The sequence below is a fragment of the Macaca nemestrina genome (assembly GCF_043159975.1).
Source record: "Macaca nemestrina isolate mMacNem1 chromosome 15 unlocalized genomic scaffold, mMacNem.hap1 SUPER_15_unloc_1, whole genome shotgun sequence".
NCBI lineage: Eukaryota > Metazoa > Chordata > Mammalia > Primates > Cercopithecidae > Macaca > Macaca nemestrina.
The window spans coordinates 163,103-187,292 of record NW_027257580.1 but is presented as its reverse complement, the minus strand read 5'-3'; the positions used below and the strand labels follow the sequence as shown (position 1 = coordinate 187,292).

The 24,190-nt window shown below is 49.4% G+C and overlaps 1 protein-coding gene across 37 annotated transcripts in view; it reads left to right on the top strand.

Annotated features, from left to right (window-relative positions):
* LOC139361190 (disco-interacting protein 2 homolog C-like) overlaps positions 1-24,190 on the top strand; it is a 193,857-nt gene that overhangs the window by 97,206 nt on the left and 72,461 nt on the right. The window contains exon 2 of one of the 37 annotated variants that reach the window (XM_071089672.1): positions 11,956-12,047. The exons of 35 other annotated variants lie outside the window; for them this stretch is intronic. The gene's annotated coding sequence lies outside the window, so the exon portion shown is untranslated. Of the gene's footprint in view, positions 1-11,555; positions 12,048-24,190 lie in introns of those variants that run through there. One more of the 37 variants, XM_071089671.1, reaches the window with a different exon arrangement.

Genomic DNA, 24,190 nt, shown 5'->3' with positions numbered 1-24,190 from the left:
GCACTACAGGTTGCTTACAAAATAGGCTTTTTCAGTAAGAGAAGGGGAAGGAAAAGAGCTCTAAAGACTGTCTTGAGATTTGAGGAAGTGTTTTAGGTTTTGTTGTCTGGTTCCCGGTGTAAAGGAACTATTGAAGACGTGGGAAGGCGAAGGTCTGTGATCTCAGGAAGTGCTGGGCTGGGCAGCTTTCCCGCTGTGACGGGGGCACTTGCCCTCAAACCCGCCTGAGATAATCGCGTGAGGATGGTGCTGCATTGTGACAGCTCTGAACTTGGTCTCCTTGAACGTTGCCAAGTACATAAGCTTTGGCGGTTACCGTCTAATGTCTGCGGGAGACCTAGAATTTGAACATTGTTGACTTTAGAACACTCTCATTTTTATAACACTCTACCTGTTCTCAACAATAGGAAATATGCTGTGTCCTTTTTTTTAACGCCTTAATATTCTGTGTTGCGGTGGCAGTAGTTGCAGCGGACGCTACTTCTGGTTCATGGTCATCGCCAAACACAAGCTTCTGGAAACCGTGTGAAAAATGAAGGGGAAAGTGCTTTTCTGCAAAGGGCTTTTTTGAACATCCTGTTTTTTTCTGGAATATCTGTTGTGGTGTAAAACGTTTTCATATTTAGGGGTTTGTAACGTGTTTTATACTGGTTAGCTTTGAAACCCCATGTTTTTGCATGTCATGGGGCTGCTTTATCCTATTCTGTGATATAGCTGGTTTGCAAAACTATTGGTTATTTCACTTTAAAAACCAAAGCAGCTTACAGATTGAGTGTGATTCCTGTAAGAATTTAATTGTAAAATTGATTTGTGTTCAATAAGCTTACTGGAATGGCTAGATCCGTGGACAAAAAGATAAGAACATGTCAAGTCTCTGGGCCAGGAAGGACTTCCAAATAATACAAGTGATACACGGTAATTTCTTAACAAACAATTAGATTTAGTATATAACTGGTTTAAAACCTCTATATTTTCTATTATAGCCATTCCACAGTGCCCATGGGGGTGGGCTGCAGGACTGCCTATGGAATCCAAGGTCTGTGGGCACTCAGGTCCCTGCAATAAAATGGCATCGTGTTTGCATATGACATATGCACATCCTCCTGCAGACAGTCATGTCAGGGTTGCTCGTAACAGCTATACCATGCACATGCCATGCGAGTAGTTGTTTAATGAATAATAAAGTCTGAATGCTTAGTACAAACACATTAAAAAAAAATCTTGATCTATGGTTGGTTGAATCCACAGGCCTGGAACCCCGGGAGAGAGTACAAACTCTAGAAGCAAAACGAACAAAGCACTTGAGGTCAGCAGTGACGGGTGTGGAATCACACTGAATCTCATGTGTTTTGCTGTCTGTGTCACTGTGTCCCGTGTAAACGGGAATCATTTGTAGCTTAAGGTAAAATAGGTAACAGGAAACACTACAGAATGGGCACGAAGGCGCGCCACTCATTACCCCGTGTTACAGCCAAGCATCTGCCTCCTGGGGAAGGATCTGTTCTGTGGGGAGACTAGATGTTGATGATTTCCGCATGTGTGAAGGGAAACTCCCTCCGAGAAGCGTGGCTTTGGCCGGAGCACATCAGATGAGAGTTAGCGCGGCATGGAGTTTCCACAGTGCCCCTCAGGCCTGCTGCTTCTCTCCTCTCCCCACCCCTGGCCCTGACGCTTACCAAGGGAGGCAAGTTCAGCTCCAGCTGAGCCCCGCACAGGGCTGTGGGTCTCTAGGGCAGGTGCCACCTTCGTCTGAACAGGCTGTGTCAGAGGAGGGTCTGGCTGTACTTGAGCTGTGAGAGATGCTCTGAGAGATCCAGCATCCTGAAAACCCAGGTGCTGAAGGTTCCTCCTCTTCCACCATCCTGCGGGGAAGGGGGTCTTATCCTGCTTCCCCTCAACCCGAGCTGACTTCTTGTCTGTTCTGTACACCTAGGTTTTCAGAGCAGTTATTGTTAATCATCTAGCAGACAAACAACCATAAGGTGATAGCCTGGGAGGGTAGACGGCGCTGGAAGGTAGTTTTCTGAATAAGAGCGTTCAGTTTCCTGTTTTGCCGTCATTTGACCCAAGGCCCCAAGATAATTGAAATACCGTCAGCCAAACACCGATTTTTTACCTGAGGTTTTTTTTTTTTTTTCTTTTTAAGTTATGGGTGCAAACTTATAACCAGGGACCTGACAAAAGAGAAGGATTTATTTGCAAAGTGAATGTCGGGGATGGTTGGCATTTGCCAACTCTGACTAGCAGGGACCCAGGCTGCTTCCGTTCTGCCGCCCGACTCCTGACCCTCCAGCTCCTGCCCCTGTTCCCACCAGCAGGAAGAGGAGCGGGAAGGTGCCTTTTCCCCTTTAAGGGGATGAGGTGAGAGTTGCACCTGCCAGTTTGCTAGTCCCTGGGGTGATTCTCCAGCATGGGTGGGAGTTGGGTTTGGAGGCCTGAGCCCCGTGAAGCTGGGGTTGCTGTTCCCTGAGCAGCAGGAAACTGGACTCTGGGAAGTGGGGTCAGAGGGTAGCATCCGCAGGAGGGGCCTCTCGTCCCGTTTGACATCTTCACTGCAAAAGGGGGTGTGGGCTTCATGGTCCATTGACAAATAGAACGTTATTTTTGTGTTGTTTTTTAAGCACATCGAATCCTAATTCCTTTGGCCTTTACTAAAGTGGCATTTTGTAATTCCACATGATTTCATTGATATACTCGCAGGAAAGAATGCTTCCTGTAAACCAGAAGGATCTCTGAGACGGTTCTCGGCCCATAGAGAGTTCATTTTCCCAAGGTGAAAGACACAGCCTCAGGCGGGGTTGAGGACACACTGCAACAGCCTCAGGAAGTCCTGGACATGTGTCCAAGGTGTTTGGGACACAACTTGGTCTTACACATTTTAGGGAGACGTGAGACATCAATATATATGAGATGTACGTTGGTTCGGTCCAGGAAGGGAGGCACGGCTCCAAGCAGGGATGGGTTTCCAGGTCACAGGTAGATCAGACAAATGTGTTTCTGGTGTACCTTTCCAGAGGAAGCAGCCAGATCCGCATTTATCTCCGTGTGCAGATGGGGACTTTGAATTCTCTCCTCTGTCCATGAGGAATTTCCTTGTGGATCGGTTGTGAGGGAGGTACGTGGCTTTTTTTCCTCCTCCCCCCAGTAGCTGTCTCTGTTCGGAAGAGCATGGGAGGCAGGTTTGCTCTAAGCTCTTCCTCACTTTGACGTCCCTTTATCGTAGTGATTTTGGGGTCCTGAGATGTAGTTTCAACTTCATGTTTCTGAACACACTGGCACTGGAAACAGTATTGTAGGAGGCATCTAACTTACTTAGAAGAAGAATCTATTTGGAAGGACTTGAGCACATTCCTCCTTGAGAGAACCAAGCCTTTGTTTAGTTTGCTTTGCCCCGAGGCTGTTACGCTGCCCCAGGCTGTGCGGCCTTAGAAAGCTGTGCCCCTGTGAGCTACTGCCTGTGGAATCTGGTGACTTTGAAGTTAATCCAGCAGCTACATGTTTTGGAAAGCAGATTGCCTCTTAAAGTGTTGGTGATTATGATTCTAGCACTAGAATTTCAGTGTGTATTTTCCACCTTCTTACTTTGTCTCCTCATACACTGAGATACTGCTGCATTTGCCCTTAGGCTTCACGGAGGGAGGGTCAGTTCTCACCCTTTCTTAGATATTGATCTTGAACGGACAGAATCGAGATTCAGAAAAACTCTCGAGCTGTGAGAGTGTGCTGATATCTATGTAAGTGGGGTTCATGTGTCAAACTCAGGTTTAAGAAAAACCAATTCTAGGCTGGGCATAGTGACTCACACCTGTCATCCCAGCACCTTGGGAGACTGAGGTGGGCAGTTCACTTTTGAGCCCAGGAATTCGAGACCAGCCTGGGGAACATAGCAAGACCCTGACTCTACAAAAAATTAAATAGGAGTGGTGATGTATACCTGTGGGCCCAGCTACTCGGAAGCTGAGGCTGGAGGTTCACCCAAGCCTGGCAGGTTGAGGCTGCAGTGAACCATGATAGCACCACTGTACTTATGGTGCACTGTGCCTGAGTGACAGAAGAACAACCACCCCCCCACACACAAAGTATCAATTCATGCAGTGGCCAGTTCTGCTGGGACCACCTGTTAAGGCTACTCTGGGCCTCACGGTGTGAGAAGGGTCTGTCCAGCGGTGAGAAGGAGTGGCTTGAAGGCCTAAAAGCCAGTTGCTGTGGTTCAGCATGACTGCGGGTGTGGAGTTGGGGGAACGGCTCTCCATGGCATGAGTGGGTAAACGGATGGGCTTCCAGAACGAGCCCCTGTGACTTTGCCTGGTTTGCATCCGTCCAATACAAATCCACAGGCTCTTACTCTAGCAGCTTCTGCCGGGGCTGATGGACTGGCCTGGGGACAGAGGGTGCCCTCAGAGCCTCAGGGTGCTGTCTGGTTTAGGAAGAGCACTTAGTCACCTAGATCTAGGATTTATGACACTACAAGGGGACTTGTCACACTCGGAGCAGCAGCCATCTGCATTCTAGACTTGGTTCTAGGTGAAGTATTTTGGAGCCTGTTGGTACCCTGTGTTCTGTTTATGTGTAAAACAAGTTAGAGTTATAACTAGTTAAAACCTATTTTTAAAATTTTGCCACAGAATATGGCAATTGTGGTGGAGCCTGGCCAGAGACCCCCACACTTGGACGCTGCCGTGTGCTGGGGCTGCAGGCGTTGACTGCATCTGCTGTCCCTCCCGGCGTGTCTGTGTTCTTGACACGGGCGCCCATCGAGGCTTGGCCTGTGAGAATCGTGCCACCGTTTGTCTCCATGTTCCTCTGAGGTTCCGCAGACTTCACGGTCCCATGGCAGAGCGTACGGTATCTGCTTGCGTACGCTCTGATTTCCCCAAACCCCAGGACAGGCCAAGAGTTAGTTACACACAACTGCAGAGGGCCCCGTGGTGTGGATTTGCGGTGACACAGCCTTTCCCCAGCTCGGCCTTCGTCTCCAGAGTTGGCTTTAGGGCGATAGAAGCTTCCTTCAGACTGGGGGGCCCTGAAGCTTTGGTGCTAGGAATTCGGTGAGCAGCACGGATGATACCCCATTTCTCTGCATTTGTAGCAATAGTTGTTAACATGACCACGAGATGTACAGAGGAAGGAAAAAGGAGGTTTTATTTTCAGAGTAACACTCTGTGCTTTGGGAAATGTGGTCTTGGGGGAGCTGTAAGCACACGCCCCTCAGGAGGAGAGGAGGCCGCGGCGTTACACGTTCCGGGGTTTGTTGGCTGTGTGTGTTCATCGGGCTCAAGGAATGTCTGAACGTTTACAGGGAAAGTGGGGTTTGTTCATCCGGTTCGTGCAATGTCTGAACACTTACAGGGAAAGTCTAGCACACATGCAGTGAGTTAACCTGTAACATCCATGTTCGCCTTGGGGCGAGCGTAACATTTGAAATGAAGTGGACTGGGCGTGTCATATACAAAGGTGAGCTGTTGGGTGCAGATGTTTATGCGCAGCCTCAGTCACAGCCAGGACTGGCTCAAGGTCTGCAGCTTGTGGCGGGAAAGGACACTCACGAGGTCATTCTGTCCAGTTGGGGCTGCCGGCAGGGTCCGGGGGGGGGGTTGTCTGGTCAGCCAGCGTCTGGAGTCCACCCAGGTCCCGTGGACAGCGTTCCTCTAAACCAGGCTTCTGATTGTGGAGGAGACTTCATGCTGGTTAACACACTTTACAGGAGTACTGCCGTGGGGCTTTGGGGTTGACCTTCCCTATGATGCCAGTTACATTTCTCTCCAGATCTCATCATAGCCACAGAGATTGTACCTCCTCTGACAGCTGGGGGTGCCATGTTGATATAGTAATTTATTGTATTAAACTTTTTATTACTATTTTAATAACCTTTTTTTTTTCTTTTTAAAGAGATAGGGTATTGCTGTGTTACTCAAGCCAGTCTTGAACTCCTGGCCTCAAGCAATCCTCCCACCTCGGCCTCCCAAAGTGCTGGGCTTATAGACGTGAGCCAGTGCGCCCAGCCTACAGCCATGTTTTTAAAACTCAGCTGTTTAAAAATCCTACTCCTTTCACCCCCTCAAGCAGGCTGGTTGGCCTTGTGCAAACTGGGGTGTCACGATCTTAGCCTCCCCCTTTTATTTTTCTCTTTGGCCTCAAGTTCTGATGAGAACAGCAGTTACAAAATGGGCATTAGGTGATTCTTCCGTTACTAAAGCCAGAATTCTCACCAGTTGGAGATGTTTGTCCCCAGGATCCCAGAAAGCTGTTTTGAATCAAGCCCGTAGTAAATAAGTAAGGAACTAAACTCTTGGTCCTCTACTTAGTACCAGGGGAATGGGTTAGTTGCTGATGCCCTTTGATCTGTGCTCACGTGCTGCATCTCATCACGGGAAGCAGAGTTGCCCTGTGGAATAAAGCCCGGCTCATGGTGGCAGGTCGAGACGCTCGGGGCTGTCAGTCCCTTATACAGCGGCAGACTTGGAGACTCAGCATCGCGTGCAGAGCCCGGGCAACCGGAGTGCATCCACTTTAGAGACCACACGGACGGTCGGTAAGGTGGACGTCCGGGCATATGGCCTTGATAGGCCCACTGCGAGATGAATTAGGAATTCGTTAGCAAAGAAATCAAACTCGCCTATGGGTCCCAGCTGCTTGGAAGGCTGAGGCGGGAGGATTGCTTGAGCCAGAAAGTCAAGGCCGCGATGAGCCATGATTGTAATACTGTACTCCGGCCTGGGTGACATAGCGAGACTCCAAGTCAAAAAAAAAAAAAACACAAAAAAACCCCTCAAACCTTACTCTTCATAGCAGGAGGGAGAATTTGTCAAAGTAACTGCAACAAAATCTTAGATGATATAATTTCAGTGGCTAAGTGAGCTGTCCATCCCACGTGGCTGGCTCACAACGCAACAGAGCCAGGTGCTGCTGCAACTGCCCCCCTCCCCACCCGATTGCTTGTGGACATTTTCTGTTTCCCCATATCTCCCTTTTGGATACATAGCTCGCTACTTTATAGCTAAGCATCAGTAAAACAGGTTGTCTATTTTGAAAAGTAACTATTATGTCTTTTAAGGACAGAAAATGAAGCAGGTGACAATAGCATGGCGATCTGGTGAATAGATTTAGAGGAATATTTAATACTTGGCACCACTCTGAACCCTTCTTCTCTCATGCTAAGTTACAGCTACCGCCTTCTAGGACAAAACACTTTCAGCTCTGTGAGTAGGAATTAAACATGTTCTAAATCAGAAGTTTTAGTTAAGCAGTATTTTACATGAATGCCCAGATCCTAAGTGTTTACTGTACTGGGGTGTGGTGTTGAAGAAGGAACGAGGGCTTGGGGCTGTGTTTATGGTGCAGCGTCCGGGTTCCCATATGTGAGATGAGGGCCATGAGACACGGCCTGGAAGGTTCAGACTGTGGGATTGAATGGATCTACCCACTCCTGGAAAGCCTCAAGTCTAACTTGACTTGGGCTGGTTTTAGGGAGATGCTGGCAGCGCTGCCCTCACAGGTTACCGGGAGGGGCTCTGGCACCGTCCCCGTCAGGTGTCTCATGATCAGTCCAGCTTGCTCTTCTCAGAAGCTGCTGGTCGTGTTCTCGTTCCTGTTGTTTGTTGCGTGTTATTTAGGGTTCTGTTCATGTGGGGACCTAGGAATTTTTCACAGTGAGAGGAGAGCCGCTGAGCCGCCTTCCTGCCTGGACGCCAGCCCCACGGAGGACCGTAACTGCTTGAGGTTGGCTTCTGCCCCCGGCCTCACCTGTGGAGGCATTGATGCAGTGGTACTTTCTAAGCTCCTGGGGCACACAGTGCTGTTGTGTGGATCCACAGGCTACTGTGGCGTCCAAGCACGTGCTCCCGGAGGAGAGGACTCTGCGGGCACTGATAGTGGGAGCTGGCTGAGAGTCCAGCAAGTGAGACTCCCTGTGACGTGCACAGCTGCCATCTGCACAGCCCCTCCTGACGCCAAGATGGTCGTGCGATAAATGTACAAAGCGCGTCTCCAGCAAAAAGCCGCCAAGTGTCCACATCCAGGATATCCACCAAGGTGGCCTTTTGGTGTTAATCCGATGAATGTGAGCGGCAGGTGGTCTGCATTGAGTGTGACTGTGCCACTGCAGTTTTGTTCTCATGTCTTGATGAGCATGAACGGTTCCTGACGAGGGTAGGTAAGGATGCTGTGACCTGAGACTCTGCAGTACTGTAGCTTGAGGAACCAAGGAGTTCTTCTCTCTTGCAAAGCCGTCAGGGAGGATGTTCCAGGCTGGTGACTGCTCCATGAGGTATTCAGAGATCCAGGTTTCTTCCCGACCCCTGCTCTGCATTCCCAGGGACATGGCTGTCCTTGCTGTGGTTGGGACTGGGTGATTGCCATGCTGGCAGGGGAGGCTTAAGGTGAGAGTGGCCGTGATTTACCTAAGTTACATAATGGCAGGGAGCCTGGGAGTAAAGTGTAGCCGTAGCCTTGAGGATGGATGATGGGTGTTGGTGAACGACTGGCTGCACTCACCGCACCTGGCCCAGGAATGGGGAAGGATGGCTGAGTATGCCATTCAATGGTACCTGGTTCTTTCAGATTTGACTTCCTTACGGATTTTCTGCTGTAAAGAGGAGAGAGCCTGTGGTTCTAGGCCAAGCATCTCACTCATCTCATAACATCTTGTATCCCTCAGCCAACATTTATGTCAAGTTTTAGAAGTCCTATCAAACTGGCAAGCATTTCTCAGTTTGGTTTAACCATTGGATTTTATATCTGTGTCTGCATCTCTATTTTACATCTATGTGGTTATTTGACACTCTGTAGTACCTTTGTAATAGGTTCTATTTGGTGGAAGTTACTTTCAACAAACCCTTGCTGCTACTTGAATTTTCAAGGTTGCAAGTAGAAAGGAGAGAATAAAAACCACATCTTCTCTAATTTTAAAATTTGTTGTTTCTCAAATCACACCAGAAGTACAGATATTACAAATTACAAAAGCAACCAGAATCAAGGTTAAGAGATTTCTGGGCGATTCTGGCTAATCAGCAGTATTTGCTGAGGTGTGTGCAGCAGACCAACATGCCAAAAAGCCCGGGACGGGGGAGAGATGGGAGGCCAGGCTGTGACTTCGGAGGTGCTGTTGCCTCAGGGAGAGGAGCCTAGATGTAGAGAGGATAAATGGACACAGGTGTGACCACCGCCATCCTTGCCGTGGCACGGAGGTCTTTGTACAGGGACCTTTGTGAGCTGAGTTAAAAATTGAAACAGAGAGTGCAATGCATTCTTAGTTTTTAAAATAAAATGCTAATAGAGAACATTTTGTTTGTAAGAATGTAAAATGTTACATCTTTGTTAAAGAATAATAATTTGCTTCTGAGATCTTTGTGACTGAGATTTGAAATCTTAAGTATGGTTTTTTCTTCCATGTTTTATACATATGCACGTATACACATACATGTAAGGTATATAAAAGGAAAATAAGCATATCTGTATTCACATTTATATACACTTCCATAATGTGTATACTTCTAGTCACACATAAGTCTAAGAGACTATGACTTGACTTGATAACCATGAGAGGGTAATTAAATAATTTATCTGCTCTTAGCCTTGCTTTTGTATGTGAGCAGGGACCCTGCGAAACGCGCCTCCCGCGTTCCAGGCCTCACACAGCCCGTGCCAGGTTTTGGAAGCAGGAGTTTGTCTGCAGCCACTTCGGGAAACATGTGGTTGCCAGGATTGCCTAGAGCTCCAGGCTGTCTCCAGTCCCAGCCTCCCTGGGGTAGAAGCTGCCCTACCAGGGGCCTGGACATGGACGTTAGGGCCTGGAGCCAGGGAGCGCTCCTGAAGCGGGGGGCTCCCCTCACGGTTGGGCATGAGAACCGAGGATAGGAGGCGGAACCAGCCTCGGGCCAGTGCACGGCCTCCCTGAAGTGCTTGCGGGAAGCCCCAGCTGTACTTTGCTGACCCCATAGACAGCACCACACTCTGTGAGATCCCCCTGGCCCACCCCTCAGGTTCCTAAAATGATGAAGGTTTCCTGAGCTCTGAATTTTTCGGTCTAGGCTAAAAAGTCCTGGGACAGGCTCACAGGGTTCTTTATGTAGAAATGATGAGTGTGCTGGTGACTCAGAGCAGGCACTGTACCCTCACTCCAGGGTCCTTTGTGCCAGGTGGAAACGAGCGTGTGGGTCACCCAGAGTCCCTGCATCCTCACTCCAGGCACTGCTCTTTGGTTTCTTAATTAAAAGCCTAAAAGCCTTGATAATGAAAATGCATTCTCCCCAGAGAGTCGAGTTTCCGGTTATGGAGGCTCACCTGTAAATGCCGTGCCAGGTCAAATATGCTGAGATCTGGGCCAGGTCCTGCTTCCTGCTCACGGCCAAAGCAGGTACTTCATTTGGGAGGTGACCCAGGGGGATATCTGAGAGGCCTGCCGGTCCCCGAGGGATGAATCCGCTGGCCTTCACATTCTGCTCCGGCCTCCATCGGCTCCTTCCTACCTGCAAACTGCCAGCTTTGACGTTGCCATCATTGGAGATATGTTAGGGACTTGGTATGGGTTGACACCCATAGGACCAGCAGATCGTGAAAAGGTGGGAACCAGGGCTGGGAGGGTGGTGACCACGGCCAAACTGAGAACCGTGGTGGGCTGGGAGGTCCATCTTCTGTCTGAAGTGTTTTTTAAAATAAAAAACATTGTCTCAGGAGCATGAGAGGGGAGGCCACAGACGGGGAGAACGCATCTGTAAAAGACTCATCTGATAAAGGCTGTTATCCAAACCGTGCAAGGAACTCTCAAAACTCAACAAGAAAATGAACAACCTGATTAAAAATGGACCAAAGACCTGGACAGATACCCCAACAAAGAAGATACACAGATGGCAAATCTACACGTGGAAAGATGGCCCGCGTCTTATGTCATAGGGCGAGGCGTCACTGTGCACCCATCGGCCTGGCCAAAACCTGAACTCCGACACCACCACGTGCTGGTGGGTGTGTGGGCATCAGGACCCTCACTCATCGCTGGGGGAAGTGGGGCAGCTCCTGTGGGAGGCAGCATGGCGGTTTTCCGTGGAACTAAGCTCTCCGACCACAGAAGCAATCACAGTCCTGGCCGTTTACTCGGAGGAGCTGAAAGCTTACTTCCATGCGGAAATGTGCACACAGACATTGACAGCAGCTTTATAATTGCCAAAACTAGAAAGCAACCAAGATGCCCTTCAGTAGGTGAATGGATAAACTGTGGTATGTCAGATACTGGGATATTATTCAGCACTAAAAAGAACTGGACCCCTAAGCCATGAAAATACACAGAAGGATCATAAACGCATGTTGCTAAGTGAGACTCCAATCTGGAAAGGCTGCCTGCTGTCTGAGTCCAACCACAGCACAGTCTGGAAAAGGCAAAGCTGTGGAAACAGTCAAACAATCAGCGGCTGTCAGGGGTTGGGGAGGGGAGAGATGAATGGGAGGAGCATAGGGGGTGTGTAGGGTGGGGCAGCAACTCCAGGTGGGGCTTTCATGGGGGATCCATGCCGTTCCACGTCTGTGAAACCCACAGAGTGAGCAGCAGCAGGCCGAGTCCTCGTGTGAGCTGTGGACTGTGGGTGGTGGTGCCGTGTTGATGCGGGTCTGTCGGTCGTAGAGACATGCTGGTCTGGTGAGGGCAGGAGAATGATGGAGGCTGTGCCTGTGCTGGGAAAGGATATGTGAGGACTCTCTGTACTTTCCTCTTGATTTTGCTATGAACCGAAAACTGCTTTTAAAAACGTCATTGAAAAGGCAAACAAAAAAGTGCTGGCCAGACAACATCAGTGTGAGGGTGTGGCCTGTGTTCTACGTTCAGAATTTCCCTTTTAGAATACACGTATCTAAATTTTTCAAAGTTAAACCTTTGCATTAAGTAACTCACTACCAAGTTACAGTATCAGCTTGAGCACTGCCAGGATGGCCAGGATCCTGTATCCTGACAGGCTTCTCCCCTTACAGGTGCAGTTGACGTCCATGGCCACATCCCAGTAAGCGGCAGGACTGGAATCAGGAGTCAGGCTTTGCGGGACAGAGAGGAAGTGTGAGATCTTGTAAGCACGTGGCTGAGGGCGGGCAGGGAGGAGCCCGTGGCGCAGGGAGCCGGCAGGGATGACTTTTTGACCAGTTTTCCTTATCGCTGAGGCCTTCTTAGACTTGGGGAGTTGGGAGTCCCCACTCTCGGGTGCCTCAGAAACCAAAGGCTGCTTGTAATGCTCAAGTTCCAGATGCCTCAGGGAGAGGTACCTGGGTTGTTGGGTACAGTTCCGTTATTTGCTGCTCGGTGGGATTTGCCCGCAACATTTCTGATTGTTTTTAAGAGCTGATGTTTGAGCTGCTTAAAATCACATATGGATGTCGATTTATCTATAAAAGTTAAGAATGGAATTTGAGTGCAAAGAGTTGTGAAAATGCTCAAGGTGATGTACTAATGTATACATTACATTTGTGGAAATATTTGAAAGTTCAGGATTTACATTAAACACTTCTCTTGATTTTTGTAATATCTACCTGTCATTTTCCCATTTGATTAATAGATGTCAGAGGGCTTAAATTTTGAGTGCCTGAATTCACTGAAATTAAAACTTCTTACATCAAATGTAATTAAACTGAATGTAGCAACAGTGCATGCTTTTATAAGTACTGATCAAAAAATATATAAAAACACATATCCATGAACATGCAGATGGGGGCAACATATTAAACCATGGAAGTAGAATTAGTATTGTTTTCTGAGAAGACAAATTTTTAAAAAGCTAAGGGGTCTTATAACTTTCTAGTTTCCAACTTATTTACCCTAAAGTGGAAGATTGACAGCAGCAGAAGAGGAGATCCTGGGCCAGTGCAGGCTCTGGGAGCAGCGGGGTGAGTGCTGGAAGGAGCTGGCTGGAGGCAGAGCCAGGGAGGTGCTCAGGCAGGCCAGGACGGCCTCAGGGCACGCGGCTCAGTGAGTGAGAAAAGGTTCACATTTCTTGGAGAGCCCTTGACTCTGCCCACAGAAAACCCAAACTCCTTCCAACGGGGATGTGCATCTCATGTAAAAGTTGTTACTCCCAGAAAGAAAACCAGTGGATGTAGAAATATTACGTATGCAGAAATTACTTCAAATTTGTTTCTAACCTTATCCTTTTCTTCCCCCATCTTAATGTGTGGTGACTTTCTGCAGGTGACGCACACATCTTAGCAGAGGGCTGTATTTCAGTTGCTGTTGGCTCTGATGTGACTTTGTGGTGTCCGATGTTCTTGTTCTGAGGTTCTGCCCAGAACGTGGCTCCTCCCTGCTGAGCGTTGCTTGTTGAAGGCCCGTGTGGAAACTTTCCCTGTAAGCTCGTTGACCGCAGCAGTCTTGGTTAAGAAACCTTTGGACCTCCTGAGACTTCACACAGCCTTCTAACCTTTCTAGTGTGTCCTTTTCATTTTACTGTTCCCCGTTAACCCAGATGTTTTCTAGAATGTAAGTAATCTGCTGAATGCACGGTGGGGGGTGCCCTCCGTTGGCTCTGGGGAGAAGCATCGCTGTTTCTCCGGGTGGAGCTTCCCGCCCACCATGGTGTGCTCCAAGACGCAGTAGGGTTCTTTGGCAGAAATAATCGTCGAAGGCCTGCGTCTCCGTGGCAGGGTGGCTGTGGGTATGGGACCTCGCGGCCATACCGGCCCCTCCCTATCAATGGCACCACGGAGAGGAGCAGGGGGAGGCCTGGGATCTGTCTCCAGAGTCACAGCTGTGCTTCCGAGACTGCGTCGTCCGTTTGTAACTAGACATGCAGAGAAAGTGTTGGAGATCAGCAGGAGACGGTGTCTGTCCCTAATGAGCTCAGGCGTGCCCTTGAGAGGGTCAGGTTTCTGTGCGGCTGATCTGGACTCAGCCTGGCTGTGGCAGTGCAGGTGACTGCTGGGCTTTGGCAAGGCTGCACCCACTATCCGTCTGAAATGGCCCCCTTCCCTGGCTCGCGGTGTCAACTGGGCCCCCAGGCCTGATTTCCCGCCAGGACGGAGGCCCTGTGTATGTGTCGGGGATGGGGGAGGTGGGGGTCCTACTTTATTGCCGTATCCAATGCCACGCGGGGTCAGCACTCAGGAAACATGTGCTGTGTGGGTCAGCGATTGAGTTCAGAAACCTGGAAAATTCAGCAGTGTAGGCTTTGGGCATGACCCGTCCAGCCTTGGGGCTCTTTCTCTGAATTTCCTTCCATGGCATCCTCCTCATCCCAGGGGCCCCTGTTCCCATATGGCTGTTGGCAACTTCACAGGTTCCTCTGCCTCCCCTCCCGGGCCCTGGTGTGGCTGGGGCAGCTAGTAGCTGTGCAGACCCCACAGCCAGTAGATCATTGGTGCCAACGCCTTGGGCCTGGTTTACTTGAGTCAAGGACGGCAGTACATGGCTGAGCCCACCCCGAATGCCTGGATCGGAAGGCCTTGGGTTGCAGAGGGGTGGGGGTTGGATATTGAAGGACAACCTGCAAAGCAGAAGGGGAAATGGCTGTGCTGATGGGCAGCTAGAGGAGTCTGTGCAGAGCCTGGGACCCAGTGCAGACACAGAGCTGACATGGGCAACGCAGTGACACGGCCACCGTGGAAGTGGGCAAAGTTACAGGCTTCAGACCGATATGGAGGGGCTGGTCTAAAAGGATCCTCATTTTCCTTTAATCCTAACAATTGCTGGCTTACAGGGTGGGGGAGTGAGATCTGTGGTGGCCGCGAGGAGAGACAGGGATTTTAATTAAACCCCTCTTTCTGGGAGAGGGGAGTAGCCGTTTCTGTAGGGCGGTGAGCATCGTCATCTCAGGCAGCTCAGGCTGCTGTAACGAAACACCATTGACTGAGCGGCTTATGAACAACAGGAATTTGTTTCTCACAGTTCTAGCGGCTGGAAGGCAGGATCAGGGTGCCGCACGGGTGAATTCTGGTGTGGGCTCTTTCCTGGTTGGCACACACCTTCTCTCTGGCCCTGACACAATGGGAGGGTGAGGGATTTGCTGGGCCCCTTTCTGAGGCACAAATCCCATTCAAGGGTCTCCAGCCTCGGGAACTCATTACCTCCCAAAGACCTCCTGACAGCATCACATTGAGGCTGAGGATTTCAACCTGTGTTTTGAGGGGCAGGCAGGCAGTTTGTAACCGTCACCCTCTTTGTGTATTTCTGACTCAACATTGAGTCTGCCTTTGGCTCTCCAGTGGACAGAGCCTGTGTGGACACTGAGCAAGGTCAGAGCTGCAAGCATGTACACATCGGGGGCAAGGGAGCTGCCAGGGGTGTGAGAACGGGGTTTCAGCATCAATCGGAGCTGCTTTCCTGGCAAATGTACTCATAAGCTATCCTGGCAACATTTGCTTTTCACGGAGAGTCGATGAGGCAGTGGGGGCAGCAGGCGGTGTTGCCAGAAGCTTGGAACTGATGAGCAGCAGAGAAGGGGCAGAGGCCACGACCTTGGGGTAGTCAGCAGTGCCAGGTGTCTGCCCTCCAGGCCTCACGTCTGTGACTGTGTAGAGACCGAGCCGACCGGGGCTTGCCGGCCAGTGTGGCTCTCATACAGGTGATTATCGCGTTGTGCTTTCTATGTAATGTTCCCTCAACCCCACGCCCACCCCACCAATTTCTGTGCCTAGCAGAAATCATGCTGCGTTTCCTTGATGAAGCCTTGAGTTTCCTGTGGAGATGTAGGAATAGCATGATTTGGCTCACGTCAAAATACTTTGCAGTGAAGCTGCACGGAAGAGGTTTCTAGGCTTCCATTTGACGTTTTCAACAATGCCTGAGTGTTACAGGACCGTCTTGCTTGTTAATAAAGCACCAGATGAAAAAGGCTACTGGTTAATAAAGGAGACTTTTTACATTAGCACAGAGAGGGTGGCTTGAGATAAATTCAGCGTAACGTAGGTGTGTTGGTAAGCCATCAAAAGGACCATCTCTCTGCTGGTGACACATGTTTTCCGGTATTGGTTTTGTTCTGTAAAAGGATGACTGGCATTCGGCAGAGTCATTCCAGAATTCACCTGGAAGGCGTCCACATGGTGCCTTGTTTTCTCCTGACATTCTGGGCACCACGAGGGATTATTCCTGTCTTCAGCACTAGCAGGAGACTTTTCCTGAACACCTGCTCCTCTTTGGCGTTGTGGGTGTGAAGGGGTCAGAGTGAGCCTGTCTTCATGGAGTTTTCAGACACCATGGGGATAGTGTGGCACGAGTGTCGGGCTCGGGTGGGAGGGAGACTTTCCCCAGAAAACAGCTGCCGTTTCCAGGACGGCCCTCGACCCCTCCTCCCTCTGTTCCTCTGCGTCATGTCTGAATTAAGGCTGTTCTATCGTAGCGGGGGTGTCATGTTAACTGGAAGTGTGCTTTTTTACTGGGCAGTAAGTAAATTAATGGTACATTTGCCAAGGACAGCGAGGTTTGATTTGATGAATCCAGTGGGGGAAAGGAGAAGGGGCTTGGCTGTGTGGGGATGTATGTGATGGGAGCAGAATGGAGTAGCCATGCAGGCTGTTGGGATGGAGGGGCCACGCCCACATTTCCATGGGATCCGTCGCTGTTTGTGCCACTAGACCTGAACCTCTGTCTCTACTTCTAACACCCGTATAGTGAGGAAGCCCCTGATGGGCCTGAGTTGTTACTTCCCATGGCCATTGCTGGGAAATGCCCCAGACGCCTCTCCAGGCTGGTGACGGCCCTGGGGCTGGACACTGGCTTTGTCCTGAGTTGTTTCTTCTTGTGGCCATCGCTGGGAAGTGCCCCGGACACCTCTCCTGGCTGGTGACGGCCCCAGGCCTGGACACTGGGTTCGTCCTGAGCTCTGCGAGGGGCTTTGGCTCCACGTGCAGCAGGCATCTGTGCATCCCTTTGGATGTGAGATGTTGGCGCTCGGCTTGGAGGCCAGCGCAATCTGGGTGTGGTCAGGATCCAGTTCATCCTTTGGAGAGAGAGCACCTGCCCAGGGACCCCTCTGAGGTACATAGTCATGCAGTGCCCTCACAGGATGCCCGGTCCCCCGAGAACTTCCCGCCATTCCCCTGGACCCTCAGGTATGGGAGTCAAGTGTGGTGTGTGTGTCACAGGCGGGGGTACTGAGGACACCACGTGCCTGCTCGTGCGAAGACCTGAAGTGCTGCTTGAGCTCGTTCCCAAGGGGCCGTTGGCATCTGGGGGCCTGTGGGTGTCTTTCCACTGGCAGGAAATAATGGGTGGCCCATGTTACCTTTTGTGTCTTTTTTTTTTCTTTGCCGAAAAGCCCTAATGCCAACGTCGCTGTCCTGCTATTGGAACCGCCCACCTCAGGCTCACTGGCCCTCCTGTTTCTGGGCTGCTGCAGTGTTGTGTTGGGGTAACTGTATTAACTTCGTTTGAATTTTCTTCCTGTTCTTTTGGAATAAGTGTTGATAGTTTGTGCTGCTTGTTCACCCCAGAGGCGAGGATGTCCTTTAGGCCTGGAGGAGCACAGCCCCTAGAGGGAGGTGCCGGGCCTCTACCTCTCATGTCATCAGCAGCCCTCTCCACACGTCTCCTCTTCACTCCTCGTGCCCACGGCTGGGGTCACGGGCCGCTCGCTCTGCTGTTTGAGATCCTCGGAAAAGATGTTTGCCCTGAAGAGAGATTGGGGGTGTGTGGCTGATTTTAAATAGGAGGAAATGATTGTAACAGAATGAGCAATGCCTAGCACTTAGTCTCAGGCTTGAGAAATTGTGTTTTAGAAGCAAGGTATCCCCAACTCCGGTTTCCTTCAAATTAAATCTTTTAAAGAGTCCACAAATATAAATAGTTAAAGCCTAAAACTATGCAACAGAGGGCCTAGAGCCCAAGCCACTGCCACCTCTGACTCCAAGACACCTCAAAAACTTGGCCCTCCTCCTCAGAGAACCCCCCTTCTGCTCCTCCTTCCACACTGCTCCCTCCACAGTGCTCCCTCCACAGTGCTCCCTCCACACTCCTCCCTCCACACTCCTCTTCCGCCCCTCCCCTTCTTCCTTCCCTTTCCCTTCTTCCTTCCTTCCTCTCCCCTTCTTCCTTCCTTCCTCCCCTTCTTCCTTCCTTCCTCCCCTTCTTCCTTCCTTCCTCCCTTTCCTCCTCCCTCCTCTACCTCCTCCCTCCTCTTCCTCCTCTTCCCCCTCTTCCCCCTCTTCCCCCTCCCTGTCCTTGGGCAACCTCCATGGAACTCTGGTTCAAAGTCACTGGTCTGTGGGGCCGCCCATTTGATAGACGACCACGCTGGGGATCAGACACAAGTGACTGACTCAGACCAGCTCGCATGTCGTCTCCTGCCTCCCGTAACACCGGGTTGTCCCTAATGGAAGAGAATCAATGATGCTGCTTCACTGATCTCCAGGGAAAACAGGTTGATAACAGGTTATAAACATGGGAATGTTTTGGAAAAAGCGTCGTCCACTTGTCAGCTCCATCTCTCCTGCCCGGAAGATGTAGGGGAAACCTGCCTTCAGCCCACCCTCATCCCATAACAGGACAGAGGACAAAGGGGCAGAGACCCAGGTCCTGTCAGTGCCCTCAGGAAACCCCCCATTTCCTCCTCATGGTGGAAGTGGAAACCATCCCACTGGACTAGATTTTCCCGGGAAGCCCCTTCACCCCGAAAGCAAGGAATCTGGTTTGAGCACACACCATTCTCGGTGCCATGACTTTCTGCTGCTGAACCCTGCATACGTGGCCCATTGATCTTGCTAGTCCAGTGTTACTGGGTCCTGGGAGTTTCTGTGGGCTGATGGCAGGTGTTTACCATTGTGTTCAGAGGGGAGAACAGAACTTTATTTGTCGAAATCAGATGATAACCATTGCCATGTGATTCCTTGGGTTGGTTTGGGTGGGGGGGTGCTCAATGCTTTTCCTGAGGGCTAAGTTCTAGTTTGAGACCGTCTCTCTTTGTCGCCCAAGCTGGAGTGCAGTGGTGCGATCTTGGCTCACTGCAACCTCTGCCTCCTGGTTTCAAGCAGTTCTCCCTGCCTCAGCCTCCCAAGTAGCTGGGATTATAGGTGTGTGCCACCACGCTTGGCTAATTACAAAAATATTTAATATAGGCTGGGTTTTGCCATATTGGTCAGGCTGGTCTCGAACTCCTTGCCTCAAATGATCGGCCCACCTTGCCCTCCTAAAATACTGGGATTACAGGCTTCAGCCACTGTGCCCGGCCTGATCCTGACATCTTTTAAAGCTGCCTTCATGTACCAAAAGCCAGTCTATGTTTGAAAATCAGTCTTGAAGAGCCTAGGAGGAGAGGGATAAGCTTCAACTAGGTGAATAACTATGCATATGTTAAAAATATGGGCCAAAATCCTACCCCAAATGTTAACTCTTCTGCTTTGCGTATTATATCCATTTATAGTTATTTCAGCACTAAGATTTTTAAAGACTCTTTTGATAATTATGGAGAAATTACTATTAAAACTCAGCTGCATTTGTAACACTTCAAAGAACTAATTGGATGACATCATTTTTCCCAGAGGCATTTTGGATTGTTATATAATTAATGTTTATCTCTTTGCCAGAAATCTTTTTTTTTTCTTTTCCAGAACAGATACCTGAAAAGAAAATTTCCTTTGCATTAAGTGTTATTTCACTGTGTGACAATCAATTTTTGAACGTGAGAACAAGATCATCATGTATTTTTGGGATAAATCTTGCTTAATAGTGATAATGCTAAGTGTTAAAATTATGCAACAATTTGTTTCTTTGAAAATTACTATTTGCCTGCTCACCAGGTGGGAGCTGATGAGAACGTGGATGTAAAAATTAAATTGTATTTAGCTTGTATAAAAGAAGTTTTAAAAAAAAAAAAGCTTTTTTTTTTGTTTTGTTTTGTGCTACTACTGAAGTTGCTTCGTTGTGGAAATGAGGTTATTGCAGGCACCTAGAATTTTATCTCCTTGTACAATGGGAAGAAATTCTCCAACAAGCACAGGAATCTGACTTTCTGATATTGAGACTCCTAGGCATCAAGCCCCGTGGAAAGGTTGGTGATTTACGTGAGCGTTGGCGTTGATGTGGGCACCCTCCAAGCCGGACGCAGGGAGCAGGGAAGGGCAGAACAGGCCCCTCAGGAGCCATGAGAAAATCAAGTGTTGGCAGCAGTGGTGAGGGTTGATGTCAGGGGCCAGGAGGAGGTGGTGAAGGGAGTATGTGCCTCAAGGCAGCCCTGGAACCCGTGGTCCCTGCAGTGAGGTCTGATCTGCAGGGGATGTGGACGGCCATGTGGCGAGGCCCACGGACAGCCTGGACTTGGCTGCCTCAGAACTCTGGTGGACGTTGCAAACGGCCCCACAGGGTTGCAGTGCACATTCCTCGGACAGAGAGAAGACGCTTGTAACTGTTCTCGGCACGAAGCCAGCGCCCTGTGAACAGTGGCCACTGCTGTCGTGACTGAGTGCCGTGCAACTGGAGGCATTTGCTCTGCTCAGTTCACTTAATTGGGCCAGGAATGGGGTTGCCCTGCCTTCAACAAGCTTGACGCATTGAACGAGGACTCAGTAAAGTACTCTGTAAATATGCTCTCCTGGCTAGAGTGAGCAAAGCCCAGGGAGAGAGTGGTTCCTCAGTATTAGACAGGTGTTTGGCGGGGCCAGCTGTGTGGCTGCCAGAGCGAATGTGACCAGGAAGCCTCTGTTCCCCCGGAGGTGGCCAGCGTAACTGTTACACGTGCCGTAGGTAGAAAGTGGGCACTGCTGGGAAACTTGCTCATGCTGCTGTTTCCTGATTGGAAATTCAAGGTTTCTGAGCATCCTACATCGAATTTGTACATTGCTGAGACTGTACACCTTTCAACACTTGTTTTTTCCTGCTTTTCGGATCTATACAACCTGATATTTGGCCGTGGCTTCCAGAACAGGCTGGATGCAGAGTGAAGTCCTCTCCTCACTGTCAATCTTTGCAGATGTCTTTCTTGAGAGTCTCAATTAGGTTTTTACTTAACTAGACTTTTTAAATTGCCATGCACATAACTCTACCAGTTACAATCGTGAGCTAACATGGGATTTTGGTTTTACTTTGATGAATGTTTAACATTTGCATGCTGGATGTAGGGGTGGAGGTCATTTATCTGCTTTTCATTTCCTTCTTGGTTATACTTAGTGACTTTCAGGTACGGTGTGGAAAGCCTGGTACAGGGTGAATTGCAGGCTGCAGTGTGGCGCGGTGGACGAGAGGCGTGGGCTGCAGTGTGCACAGTGGATGAGAGTGAAGCTATTTCCATCCTGGAGGGAAACACACAGGAAACAATTTAAAAAACTGATCATCTAGCTTGAATGAGGTCCAACAAATTCAGTTTGCAAAGTTTAACTTCCAAGTTAACTTAGTAACTTTTCCCCTAAGTCATTAATTTAGTAGCTTATGTTTATTGCCTAAAGCATAATAGTCATAAATTCTAAAATGAAGGACTAAACATGTAATAATTTAGGCATACAGCACCTGAAGGGAAAACTGCCAGTATGCTAAAATATTGGATACAGATGCTCAAAAAATATAATGTAGCATTCTTACAATGCATGTGCTTTTAGCATGTAACTTGGTGAGTAGTTTTGAGCTATATTTGTAGGAATGTGTATCTTGAATACTTTAGGACACCACTGGAGATGTGTGCTTGAGAGGTATAAATACTGAATGTTCTTCTCCCTTCCTTTAAATGAAAAACATTAGCTCCCTTGATTTTTATTTTTATTTTTTGAAGTGGACTCTCACTCTTGTTGCCCAGGCTGGAGTGCAGTGAGGCAGTCTCGGCCCACTGCAACTTCCGCCTCCAGGGTTGAAGTGATTCTCCTGCCTCAGCCTCCCCAGTAGTTGGGATTACAGGTACCCACCACCATGCCCCGCTAATTTTTGTATTTTTATTAGAGATGGGGTTTTGCCATAGTGTCCAGGCTGGTCTCAAACTCCTGACCTCAGGTGATCTGCCCACCTCGACCTCCCAAATTGCTGGGATTACAGGCGTGAGCCACTGCGCCTGGCCAGCTCCCTTCTATAATGATTTATACAGTTGTTTTTGCTTTTCGTTTTTTCGAGACGGTGTCTCACTCTGTCGTCCAATCTGGAGTGCAGTGATGCAAATCTGGGCTGACTGCAGCCTTCACCTCCTGGGCTCAGGTGATCGTCCCACCTCAGCTTCCTGAGTTGCTGTGACTAGACACACGTCACCATGCCCAGCTTTATTATTATTATTATTGGTATTTTTAGTAGAGACAGGGTTTTGCCATGTTTTCCAGGCTGGTCTCGAGCTCCTGGGCTCAAGCAATCTCCTGGCCTCAACCTCCGAAACTGCTGGGATTACAGGCGTGAGCACCACATTTGGCCCATTTTTTTTTTTCTTCCAGGATTAGGAGTCGACTTTCAGAAAATCCTTCAACCTTGCAAGCTTAATTTTCCATAAAAGTATTCCTCTAGGATAAAAACAAGACACAAAGAAGTACGTGTGGACTGCAGTTAAAAATTTTCAACACAACTTAGCTTAGGAAAGTTGACATTTACAAAGAGCAGGAGGCCCGTTCAGTGCCTTCTAGGCACTGGGAATGGCGGTCTGTGGGCGACCCTAACATGTGCGGCGTCCTGAGACGTGATCGTGGTGTTCACGCTTTTACCGAGGGCTTCCCGGGAGTACCAGAGGCTGTTCTTCTGCAGTCGGCCAGCCAGGCAGCAGCTGCTGGAGAAGGAACAAATAGCAAAAGACAGATGTACACGGTGTTATTGTGGCAGAGAGGTTAAAACCAGGGTCACTTTGTTCTTACAGTTTTAAAAAGCTAATAATGAAGTCCTTAAATATGTTTAGGATTTCAAAGTAGTTGTGGGTGTGTCTGTGTCTCTAGCTCCCGTTCGGGTGCTTCCTGCGAAGAGAGCTCAGAGACGCCACCTTTCCTTGATGAGGTGACAGGGCCTGGAGAGGTGTGAACCCCGTGGTGGGGGGATGACTGACCTGGGGTGAGTCTGGGTCAGTGTGGGGATCCAACCCCACTCCACATTCCTGTAGGGAATCCATAGTTCTAAGTCTTTATGATAGGGGTAAAAATAACCTGGAAGAGGTGTTATTTTTTAAGAAGTAAGTGCCATGCTCTTTTTTCCTCATACTTTTCCGTGTTTAAGCAGCATTGAAGGATAAGGCACTAGTAGCATGTTGTTTTGAAAACAATGTTGTTGGTTATTTTACGTTGAATATGGTACTAAGGTTGCCTGGTAACAGAAGTTTTCCTTAAACAACATAGAACTCTGTTGAATCTGTTGCCCCATTGGCTGAGCCGTCTGAAATCAGTGCAGTAGCAGCTGAAGAGGCCTCTTCCCCTTGGAGGAAGCCGCTGGATTGGCAGGAGGCACCGCGCTTGACTGAGGGAGTGAGGCTGGTTTGCAGAGACCCCACGTGGCCCCTGCAGCTCTCTCCTGCCCCCTGCTGGTTGGCCAAGCAGCCTTGCGACAGTGTGCTCAGTGTGAATGTTCACTGGGGCAGGCCAAGGCTTTTGTTCCAGAAACACTGACTTCAGAAATGGCCGGCTGTGTGTGTTGAGCATGGCAAGAAAGACTTACGTGTGTCTTAAACCTCTTGAACAAAGCAAGTTGATGTTTCAAATGCATCTCGAAGGCTAATGACTTTGCTATGGTCAATATTCAGGAGAAAAGAGGGTTTGATGAAACAGAAAGACAGGAGTGGCAAGGGACGTGCTTGTGCCCCGTATGACTAAGCGATGTCCTGGCCGTTCCACACCACGGCCTCTGAGCAGCCAGCCTGCGGATACTGGGTCAATTTAGATACCCTTGATCTCTGCAGAGGTTTGATCAGGTAGCCCAAGAGCAGATAAACACAAACGCTGACTGGAAACCCTGGCACACGGAGACACTGGAAACAGCAAGCTGCTATTAACATCATAGTAAGAGAGTCGCCTGCTCTCAGGGGTGTCAGTTTCTTTTGCTTCTAGACGTTCATCTGCGTTACAATACAGTTTTGCTCAGTTTATCCCCATTACTCCACTGTCTTCGCTGTTAAAGTCTCAGCCAGCACTTAGCTCTGACACTGCAGGAGTTTCACTGTGCGGCTGACCAGGCCTACCTGGCTTGGCTGTAAAGCAGGTGAGATTTTCCGGAAGGCAGTAACGAGAACCCGAGGCAGGAAAGAGCATTGCTGGTCTACATAGGGCAGTGCACCTGCAGCAGAGCATGTACGTGCACGTTCAGGCTAAACAGGTGTAGGAGAGAAGAAAATCACCTACAATTAGTCACTTAAAA